The sequence below is a fragment of the Erithacus rubecula genome, assembly GCF_903797595.1.
Source record: "Erithacus rubecula genome assembly, contig: scaffold_483_arrow_ctg1, whole genome shotgun sequence".
Taxonomy (NCBI): domain Eukaryota; kingdom Metazoa; phylum Chordata; class Aves; order Passeriformes; family Muscicapidae; genus Erithacus; species Erithacus rubecula.
In genome coordinates this window covers 64,117-74,321 of record NW_027635856.1, presented here as the reverse complement: position 1 = coordinate 74,321, position 10,205 = coordinate 64,117, and the positions used below count along the sequence as shown (strand labels likewise).

The 10,205-nt window shown below is 42.4% G+C and overlaps 1 long non-coding RNA gene across 1 annotated transcript; it reads left to right on the top strand.

Annotated features, from left to right (window-relative positions):
* The first annotated feature begins 1,633 nt into the window (after window positions 1–1,633).
* LOC306816273 lies at window positions 1,634–3,504 on the top strand. The gene is made up of 3 exons (XR_013777623.1): window positions 1,634–1,873; window positions 2,900–3,024; window positions 3,438–3,504. It is a non-coding gene; the product is annotated as an uncharacterized lncRNA (long non-coding RNA).
* Window positions 3,505–10,205: the final 6,701 nt, after the last annotated feature.

The following is a 10,205-nucleotide window of genomic DNA, read 5'->3' as shown; positions in this document are numbered from 1 at the left end:
AACTCTGACAATAGATTGCCAAAAGACACCTAGCTACTTACTTTGTAAGGCAGAAAATTACAATGGTTAAGATGAACACACTGCCTATGATTAATTAAATAATTAATTGCAAAGTTATTTAAATTCAGTAACCAGGAGAAAATGTAGGCTAAACAAGCAATAAGAAGTTGCATAATAATCCAAGTTGATGTGTTTGGCACCTTACGTGATTTGTTCCCATTCTTTTATAAATGCACGGATGCTCTTAGAGCAAACTCATTCATGAAGCTGACATAAAAGGATGCAAAGTTCAGGTGACTCCCAGTTCCCCTTCATGCCCTGTCCCTGTCCTAAGCTCTGCCACTGCTGATGACTGAAACAGAAACATTAGTGGAATTGTGCTGAGGCAGCACTTCGTGCAAATGACACTCTCACAAGCACAAGTCACAAGTGGCATTCTCACAAGCAAAAAATTGAGGGATTTCTAGAAGACTGTTGAATATTTCTTTTGCGATCTTTGCAAGTGAATACTTCAATTGCATTAAAAGTTCAGGCAAATTTCAGATGAATACCTTTTTAGCTTCCCTGCCAGCCACTTTTGTTTTCAGAATGAAGCAGTTGGATGGCAGTAGGTTGTTTTTGTTAAAAAGTATGCTTATGCCAGTAGACATTGTAGAGATGTTTGAGCTCCAAGATGGCACATTCTAGACTAAATAATGAGTTCAGGACACAATCTAAATTTTGTTACATCTGAGTAATCTGAGGTAAACTGTTTCCATTTCACACCTATGCTAACAATCGCATCTAGAGCTGAGGAAAACACAAAGGGTTTTGGTTCCTGTTCAAGTCAAAATTCAGCTTTTACAGTTGAAATTCTTCTTGGAGCTCACTCCAGCATGTGCTTCCTTAGTACCAGATAAATCCCAGCCTGGAGTGCTGCCCAAACCTTGTGATCTTTTTGGGAAACACTCTCACCTGGTTTGTCAGCTGAGCTCTGACCAATTCAGTTGTACTCAGGCATTGGATTTCAAGGGAAGCCCTTGCCTATAAATTCCAGCAATTGGGAAAGAATGGCTTTCTCCTTGAACTCTTGGCTGTATTGGAGGCTCAGTGATGGGCACTCACTGAAAGTGCAGCTCTTGCTCTGCCTTAGCTTAGTGCAGAGCATTTTAAGGGGACAGTGTTGTGTCTTTTTGGAGAGACAAAATTAAAACCACAAATTTCTCATTAGGGATGTGCTGTTTCACATGTGAATGATGATTTCTGTGATTCTTGGTGAGAGTTTGCATAGATCCTAAGGGAATACTTCACATTGAGCAATTGGTATTGAAGAGTGGCAGTAGTGAGACAATTGTGGAACTGGGGCTGGCAAATTTTGCTTTGGCCTGGCACAGAGGAGCTCGGGTGAGACAGGTCTGGTTGCTAGTAGGGTAGAGGGTGCCCTTGCAACATGCTCCACGTAGTGCCAGTCAGGGATTGGGCTTTGTTACAGAATCAGAGAATATTCTGACCTCACAGTGATCCACAAGGATATGCAAGTTCAACTCTGTCTCAAAGAATTCCATCATAATTTTAAATCAACTTGCTTGCATTCTCCCAAATTCCCCTTATGACATTCCTTTTTCTGTTTTCGTTTCCTTTGGGAAAACAAGTAGACATCATAAGAGCCCAACCAAACATTTCACATTGTGCACCTGAGAAGAAGAAAACAGCCATGAAGCCAGCAGAGAGTGAAGAGAGTCCTTGCACTGCTGTTTATCACCGACCCTACAGGGACAGGGTGATTCATTTGCTTGCTCTGAGGACGTACAAGAAGCCAGAGTTACTTGCCCGCTTGCAGAGAGATGGAGTCATGCAAAAGGACAAGGGAACCCTTGGCAAGATCCTCCAGCAGGTGAGATTGTGCAGTTTGGCTCCAGCAATTTTCTTCCAACATGTTGTTCTTTTATCCTTAATTTTTACTTGTTCCTCCACTGTTTAAATAAGAAACTTTCCTTTTAAAATATTTCCAGTTCAACATGGCTGTTGTTGAATTATGCAAACATTCATAGATCATCAGAATATTTCCTGTTTTGCTATGAGCAACGTCTGGGGGGATAATTCAGATGGACACAGTTTTGGATGCAGAGAGTTGCTTCTTAAATGGATTCACATACTTGCTTCCCTTTCCAACACAATCTTAGTTCTGGTTTTAAGACATGAATTCTTGATTCTGGGTATATTTGTTACTTTGCATTTTTTATAATGAGAGACAGACATCAACAGAGACCACCAGTGCAATATCAGTGTTAATTATGTTTTCAAAGAAAGAAAAAGGGCAGATTTTGAGAGATGATGGTGGTGTGTTGATGAGTTATTTAATGTGTTATAGCAGTCAAATTGATGGAGATTTTCCTGTCTCCATCTCAGCAGGAACTCTCAGCAGTGTCAGGTGATGAAGTCTAAACCAGCACACTTCGTATCAGTGGTCTTGAGGTTTTACTACCTCATTTTACCTTTTTGAGTAGATTTTGTATTTCTCTTGAGAAAGATATGAACCTCATTTACTGTCAAAGGAATAGAACAAGACAAGAGTATGACTTTCTCATAGAAGGACTCGGCAGGAATGAACCCTGGCTCTGCCACATGAAGAGGGAGGGACACTGGGCCTGACCAGCTCTGCTTACACATTGTGGCACTAAATGTTGTTTTGAAAGAATACTTACGAGATATGAATAGAGATACTTGGTTGTTTCCAATCAGTGATACTTTGATTCAGCTTAAAACTCATGTGATAGAGGAATAAATCATCTCTGTATCAAAGGATATTGTTCAGTTCCAGTTGCGTGCTCACAAAGAACTGTTAAGAACCAGTTGGATTTCTGTAGTTTGCATTTAGCAACCATAATAAAGGTTTGTTTTCTGAAATGTCTGCCTGTAGGTAGCCAACCTGAATCTAAAGGATAATTCCTTCAATCTGAAGGAACATCTATTTCAAACCCTTCAGACTGATTGGCCTGGCTACACTGAAATGGATAGGGAGAAGTTGAAGGTGATACTTGCTAGGTAAGTTCAGTCTTTAGAGGAAGGAGAAGAGACTCTTCAGAACAAACACCCTGGGAGATGAAGCCTCACTTGTTAGAATATACTGAGTCAGCAGCAACCCATCAGGGTCCTGCAGTCCAACTCCCTGGCCCTGCACAGGACACCACAAGAATCACACCCTGTGCCCAAGACTGTTGTCCAAATGCTTCTTGAGTTCCTGCTACAGTGACCAGGGGCCACGAGAGCCTGTTCTAGTGCTTGGGCGCTCTCTGGGGCAAGAATGTTTTCCTGATATCCAGCCTAAAGCTCCCTCAAATCAGCTTCATGTTGTTTCCTTGGCTCCTGACACTGAATGTCTGTATAACCTGAAACAAAAGAACTATGACTGTTGATATTCAGGCCTTGGAACATTAAATGTTTCACCACCCTCACAGCAAATCAACTCCATCTCAGAACCCCACCAGCACCAGGCAAGCACCATCTCCAGGACCTTCTGAGACACATGTTCCAGCAAGACCTGCTCAGGTATTTGGTGCATTTTTAACATTCTCTATTGTGTATTAAGGTTTGGCCCTCTGCTGATGGTGTAAAAGCTGTGATGTGCATGTGCAGGACCAGGCCAAAGCATGTTGTGCCTCAGGCACTCTGACTGCTTTGGCAGGAAGGTTGTGATCAGAAGAGAGGATCCTGCAGGGGTGCAGCAGCACTGTCCTGAGCCAACTTTCTACTCTGCCTGGAGACTTGAGCTCAGTCCCCACTCTCAACTCATTCCCTGCAGAAGGACTCAAAGGCTGGCTCTGCATGCATGACAAAACTGGGACAAAAGACTACTGTACATAAGAGGCTGCTGTACATAAAAGAGTGGGGCAGATGGGGCCCTCTGGCTTCCTTTTCCCTCTCTCTTGCTTTCATTCTCATTGTTTACTCCAGATCTACACAATCCATGTGACAGGACCAGCACAGGTTCTAGAGAAGTGTGATATTCCCTCACTCCCTTCTCTGCCTTAATTTCTCTCCTCCTTTGCCCTGCCTGGGAACAGCATGGCTGTCCTGTTCTACTCAATCCTCAGTCCTGGATTTGCTGTGGGAGTGAGGAGCTTGTGCCCGTGTGCTGTGCCATGTGAGCCAGCACCTTTGAGAAGGTCCTTGGGAGGAGCTGAGAGATGGAAGTGAACTGAAGAAAATGGAAGAGCTCATAAGTCACCACTTGTGAAAGTCTCTTGTATAAAGTAAAGAATATTTTAGCCATCTGCTTTTGAGTTTAGAGTGGAGTGGCTGCTGGAGTGAAGGCAACTGCACCTAAAAGCACAAGATTATACTGACATGTGACTGATGTCTTTTTTCATCACCCTGATGAGAATTCACAACCAACCACAACATCCTGTACTCCTGGGTTGTGTCAGTGACGCACTGATCTTGTCTTTAACAGGGAGACAGCTAAAACAGACTCTTTAGTAAATCATGTGTATGTGTGACAGCAAGAGCTGTGTACAAGCATGAATTGGGAGCTAGAGAAAAACAACTGGACCTCCCCATTTTGGGGAAGCCTTAGACACAGCTGCTGAAGGGAGTGCCTTTTTAGCAAAGCCTTTTAGCTACAAACTTGAAGTCTTGATGAGAAAGTAGGAATGACATAGAGCATGAATGATCTTTTTATTTAAGGAAAATTTGTTTTTAACCATTGGCACTTCAGAAATGCTGCTATTTTACAAATGGGAGCAAATCCTGATCCTGATGATAGATTAAAGAAATGAAATATTTTGTTATTGATGCAGAAACGGCCTCTGGCTTCTGACTTCACCAGTCCTGTGCTGAGCAAGAAGAGGCGAATTGGTCACCAGCAGTTCACCAGTCACGTCCAGCCAGCAGCTGGAGGTCTCTCTTCCTCCTGGGTGCTGCTTTCCACAGCCCTTTGTAATCAGAACATGTCTCCAAGGGTTGGCTCCATTTCCCCCTGCACCCATGAGGTGCACCAGAACAACAAGTTCCAGAATTCTAGAGTCCCAGAGCCTGCCATGGAGCAGATGGAGATCTCCCATTCAAACAGAGAGAAAAATGAATTGGGAAGGCTGAAGCAGTCCCATCCTTTGGATTTCGATGAAGGTATTAATATGCTGCTTTTCCTAACTCCTCCCTGAAGAACTGTGGTGTAAAGATTTGGTTATTCAGAGGAGCTCCTACCCAAATTAGGCAACAAGTGAGATCCTTTTCAATTGTACAGATGTTATTAACAGTAAATGGAACCCAGAGAGATAGAAAGGAATAAGAAAGGAGAGGTGGGGTGTAGAGAAGAGAGAAACATTAGGTATGAAATCATCACCACCACATGGATTCTCTGTGGTACAGCCAGTCCTTCTTCACCCTTGGTCTTGTCAGTGGTGGGGGTCCCCAAATAGCTCTGGAGGTACCACCTTTGTACTGCCCATGATTTGAGTACCCACAGGTACAGATGGTCACAGCTGCTCTTAGATCTCGGGCTGGAAGGGATGCAAGTGTCTTTTCCTTACACACAGTCTCTACAGCAAGAAAAAGATTCTTGCTTGAGTCTAAAACATGCGAGCATTGTTCTTCAGGAGCCACAAAATTCAGAGCAGCTGGTGAAGGAAAAATCTGGACTGTGTTTCAAGTTGGGGCTTAGGCTGCAGCTTTTGTGCTGACTGAGCCATGAGAGCAAATGCACTTTTGGAAATGAAATGCTCACAGCAAAGCTCTTCTTACAGGTTGTATTGAACATACTGTGACTCTCCTGCTGACAAGAGTGCAGAAAATTTTCATCCAAACTTTGTTTCATGTGAACTTTGGGCCTCTGGAATGGACAAGGAAGTGGCCATAAAACATGGCATGAGAAGAACTCCAGCCTTTTTCTCTATTTCTTTTTAGAACCTCCATGTTCATCACTCTCTCTCCCCCTCTGTCTATCTCAAGCTGTTGTCTTTTGTGAAACTGCATCTGCTGCTGCATGACTGGAATGGCTGTAGAGATGCCGCCTCATGCATTCAAAACAGAAAAGCTGAGCTGGGCTTTACACCATGGTAGTGCAGTAGAGAAAAGTGGCCATGCCTTTTTTCTACAGCCCAGAACTGGCCACTGGAGAGAAAATTCTGTGTGCCCCATTATTGATTTTTGGAGCTTTTTTCAGAGTAATTTTCTGTGATAACAAAGCTCTGAAGGACTTTTACAAGACCATCCAGTGGGTATTTTTTGGCTTTTGAAAGATCTCCTGATGAAGAGTGTCAAAAATTCTGCTTTTCTGCAGGAGAAGGAAAACAAACTTCCATTGTCTCCACATGCTCTGCCACAAACACCCAAGCAGACTACTTGAGGTGAGTGAAAGAGCAGTTGAGCCTTGCCACTCGCAGTAGGTGCCCTGTGAAGCTCTTCCCAGTTTTGAAAGGATGATGTTGAGAAGGTTTTGCTGGCCCTGCACGGCTAAGAGCTGAAATGAACACCGAGGTGGGTTCAGGCTGGGCTGGCCCTCCCTTCCTGCAGTGCAGTTGCTCAGGGTCAGCTGCAGCAGTGGTGCTGCTGCATCCCCCCCTTGTATTTGCAGTGCAGGAGAGGATGGCAGAACTGTGTGTGTGTGGTATCAAACACTGGAATGGCTGCCAGCTGCTGTCAGAGCAGTGATGTTGGCAAGGGCACCCAGGCCTCCTGCAGCCCTGGGGCTCTGGGGCAGCTGTGCCCTTTGGAGCAGGCACTGCAGGGCCCTGGGTCACATTGGATACAGCCAGGGATGCTCCGTGGGGAGACTGAGGGCAAGGTGGTCCTGCAGGGGAGCAGATGAGTGAGGCCTGTGCAAGGACTCTTGCCAGGAAATGTCACTGGGCAGAACCCAGAAGTCCAGGCTATTTCTTCTCTAGTACCTCCCCAGATGTTGAAAGACATCTGTGGATTTCAGAACACACCAGCACAGCAGTCAGGTGCATCTGGCCTGGGATGCATCCCTGGCACAAGCTGCTCTCTGTCCTGGTACTGAATTTCAACTTGTTAATGTTTTAATGCTTGTAGCAATTAATCTCAGGGTGTTTACAAGGATTTTTTCCCGTGTGAGGGAGTTTTTGTCATTCAAAAGAAGTTGGTGTCATTCAAAAGGCCAGGAGGAGCAGAAGCATTGGTGTGTCAGTGTTGGGAAGTGGTGTCTATTATTCTCATTGACACTTCTTGGAGTTGTATCACGAGCTTGGTAAACCTCACTCATTTTTATTTGAATGAGAAGGGAATGAAGAAAATTTTTCACCCATCAGAGGCTTCAGGCATTAATGAGTTTTACCCTCGTTAGGAGCTGATGTGGTTTGTGTTTTGTAGTTGCACTTTTAGACTTATACAGAGTTTGTTTTTAATGGCTGCATTACAAGCACCTCTGATCAAGGCTCAGTTTTGTAAATGCTGTCCTCTAGAAGAATCAAATATTATCATGAACTCTGCTTTGCTGTTAGACAGGCAGACATCAATGGAGCTCATAAGTTCAACTCTGTGTAACCAGAACCATAAATTCAGTTCCTGCCAAAAATGTATTTCAGATGGGTTCTCAAAAGTAAATGTATATTTAAAAGTTTTTCCTATATAGAAAGATAATATAGCTTAGCAATGTTTATTCTCTTCCTGAAGTTGTGGTCTTTGTTGGTCATTTGATATTTGAAAGAAGTGCCAATATTTTCTAAATGTGCTTCACTTGCTAATGAAGGAAACCTGTACAATATAAACTATTAGTAACTAAGTGTCATAGAAATGTGGCAGATTTCTGGAGTGACCTGACTACATCCTCTTAAAGCAAAGAACTTGCATGTAGAAACAGTCAGTCCCAGAGCAACTAACTCGAACCTTGGGAGTCTGTGTTTGACATTTGCCACGTGGTTGCTGCAAAACTACACATGAGCTTTATGGAATAGGAACACATTAGAATGTTCTCTTAGAGTTCACTCACAGAAAAATGATCCATTTTTTTCCTTTAGAAAATACATTGCCATAGTCTCCTTGGAGCAATGTCAGCACTACAAGGATGACTTCAATGCAGAGTATGAAGAATACAGGAATTTACATTTTCAGATTGATAAGATCAACAAAGATTTTACACAGTTTTATGAGCAATGGAAGTCTCTGATTCCAGGGTCTGAAGCCTATCAGGTAAAGAAAGATAAAACTCTGAGGAGTGTGTTTCATCCCAGCAATGACTTGGATTCCCTGGAGCTGCTCAGTGAGACAAAGGCAAACTGCAGCACTGGCATATGTGCTCAGACACTGCTTGGGCTGGGTCTGATTTTTGTGAGACCCTGCCCAAAACACCCTGTTTGAGCTTTCTGTGAACAAAGAGTAAGGTGAGGTGTGTCCCAAGCAGAGTCTTGGAGCATGTGCTCCTTCTGTTCCCTATTGAGAGGCTTAATTGCAGATCTTGGGGGATGCTGGAGCTGGGGATTGGTTTTTGCCAAGCTCCCAGAAGAGTGGTGGCTCACAGGGAAGAAAATCTCTACAGTCAAACTGAGGGCTCTTTTAGTGTTTTGCATATGTTTGCATTTTACGGTTGGAGTGAAATGTTCTTCTTTTTTTTTTTTTTTTTTTTTTTTTTTTTTTTTTTTTTTTCTTTTTGAAGATGCTGCTTCATCGAATCCTGACACATTATCAGCAGTTGCAGCAGGTATGTGTGGCACCAGACCTGCAGGGACATGGTTACTGCTGAGTGTGGCTCAAGGCTTTTTTAAAGCAAAGAACATCAGATTCTAAACTCTGCAGAAATGTTTGCATGCCCTAATTTTCTTTTGCTTTCTCCTTCACAGGGCAGCCCCAGCTACTCTGAAATGAAGAGCAGGTGCCAGTACCTCCACAAAAAGCTGTCCCATATTCAGAGTCGAATATCTGAATTTGACAAGCAATAAGTGGAGTCCTGGCACCACACATCTGCTTCAGCCATAAAAACCAGTGACATCTGGATTTTTCTTTCAAATTTGAGATTAGGCTTTTAGGATTATATAGGTTAATATAGAACTGTAGTTTACATTGGAACTGAGCAGTTGATTATTTGTTGAAAATGTAGGATTAGATGGAAGAAGTATAGGAAGTTTTAGAAGTAGAAAGAAGTTAGTATTGAACTTGAAAAATAAAGAAATTTCAATGTTGATAACTCCTTTGCTCATTGGGACTTGTATGGTATTTAGAGAGGCTTTCATCTGGTCCATTCTTTTCTTCAAGCCTCTTGGTTTATCCTTTGAATTAAAATATTTCAGTACGAGGTGGAAGCCCAGTACCTCTAATATGAAATTGTGCACATTTGAAGCAAGTATTGTGGCAAAATTAAAATTTTTATGATAATAACTATAGGTGTGTTTTTTGAACTTCATATGAATTTAAACAGTTTGCATTAGGCAGAAGAGGCATTATTAAATTTGTGACAATATTCAGGTGTGAAAATACAGAAATCCTTGAATACTTTCACAGCCCACACATCTCCACCAGGTTCTGCAGAATGGCATCAAATAATGCACAGGTATGGAGACAATGGACTGGTGCTGCACTTATTTGTCAGTGGGCAGAGCTGTGAGAGGCAGGAATTCAAGGTGATTTCAGAACAGGATGAAGAAAGGAAAAGACAACTTCCATCTGGAGATAGAGTGGCACTGCTCTACTGACCCAGGCAGAACAGGGCACAAGTTTCAAATCAATAGGAAAAAAGAGTTTTCTGGATGAAAACCATGCTATCTAAGCATTAGTGTTCTTTCCACAGCACATAGAGTTTAGAGCATGAATGTACATGAGATGCAAATATTCCTGTAAAGGGTTAGAAAAAAGTCATTTATCTATGATTATTTCCACAAATATACCCATGAATGAATTAAAAAACTCCACACCTATGTATATCATTAAGCAGGATACTCTGTAGATTCTCACATTAACACTGGCATAATTATGTAGGAGACTTGCCAAGGTTTAAAGATTTTTATTCTCCCTTTTCTTCTTCAAAACCTCCAAAACATGATGAAATTCACTTTTTAAACTTCAGCCTGCTGTGTGCTGAAGCAAGCCATTATTTGCTTACTCATCATCATCTTTTCCCTGTCTGTTAAAGTCACTGATGCATTAATTGTTCATTCAAACTTGAAACAGTTCATGAAGAATCTGGAGACAAAATTAATGCACTGATTTCAATTGAATTCATGTCCTCTGCCTCTTCAAGCTGAAATACTATTTATTACATGTCAGAATTAAGTCCT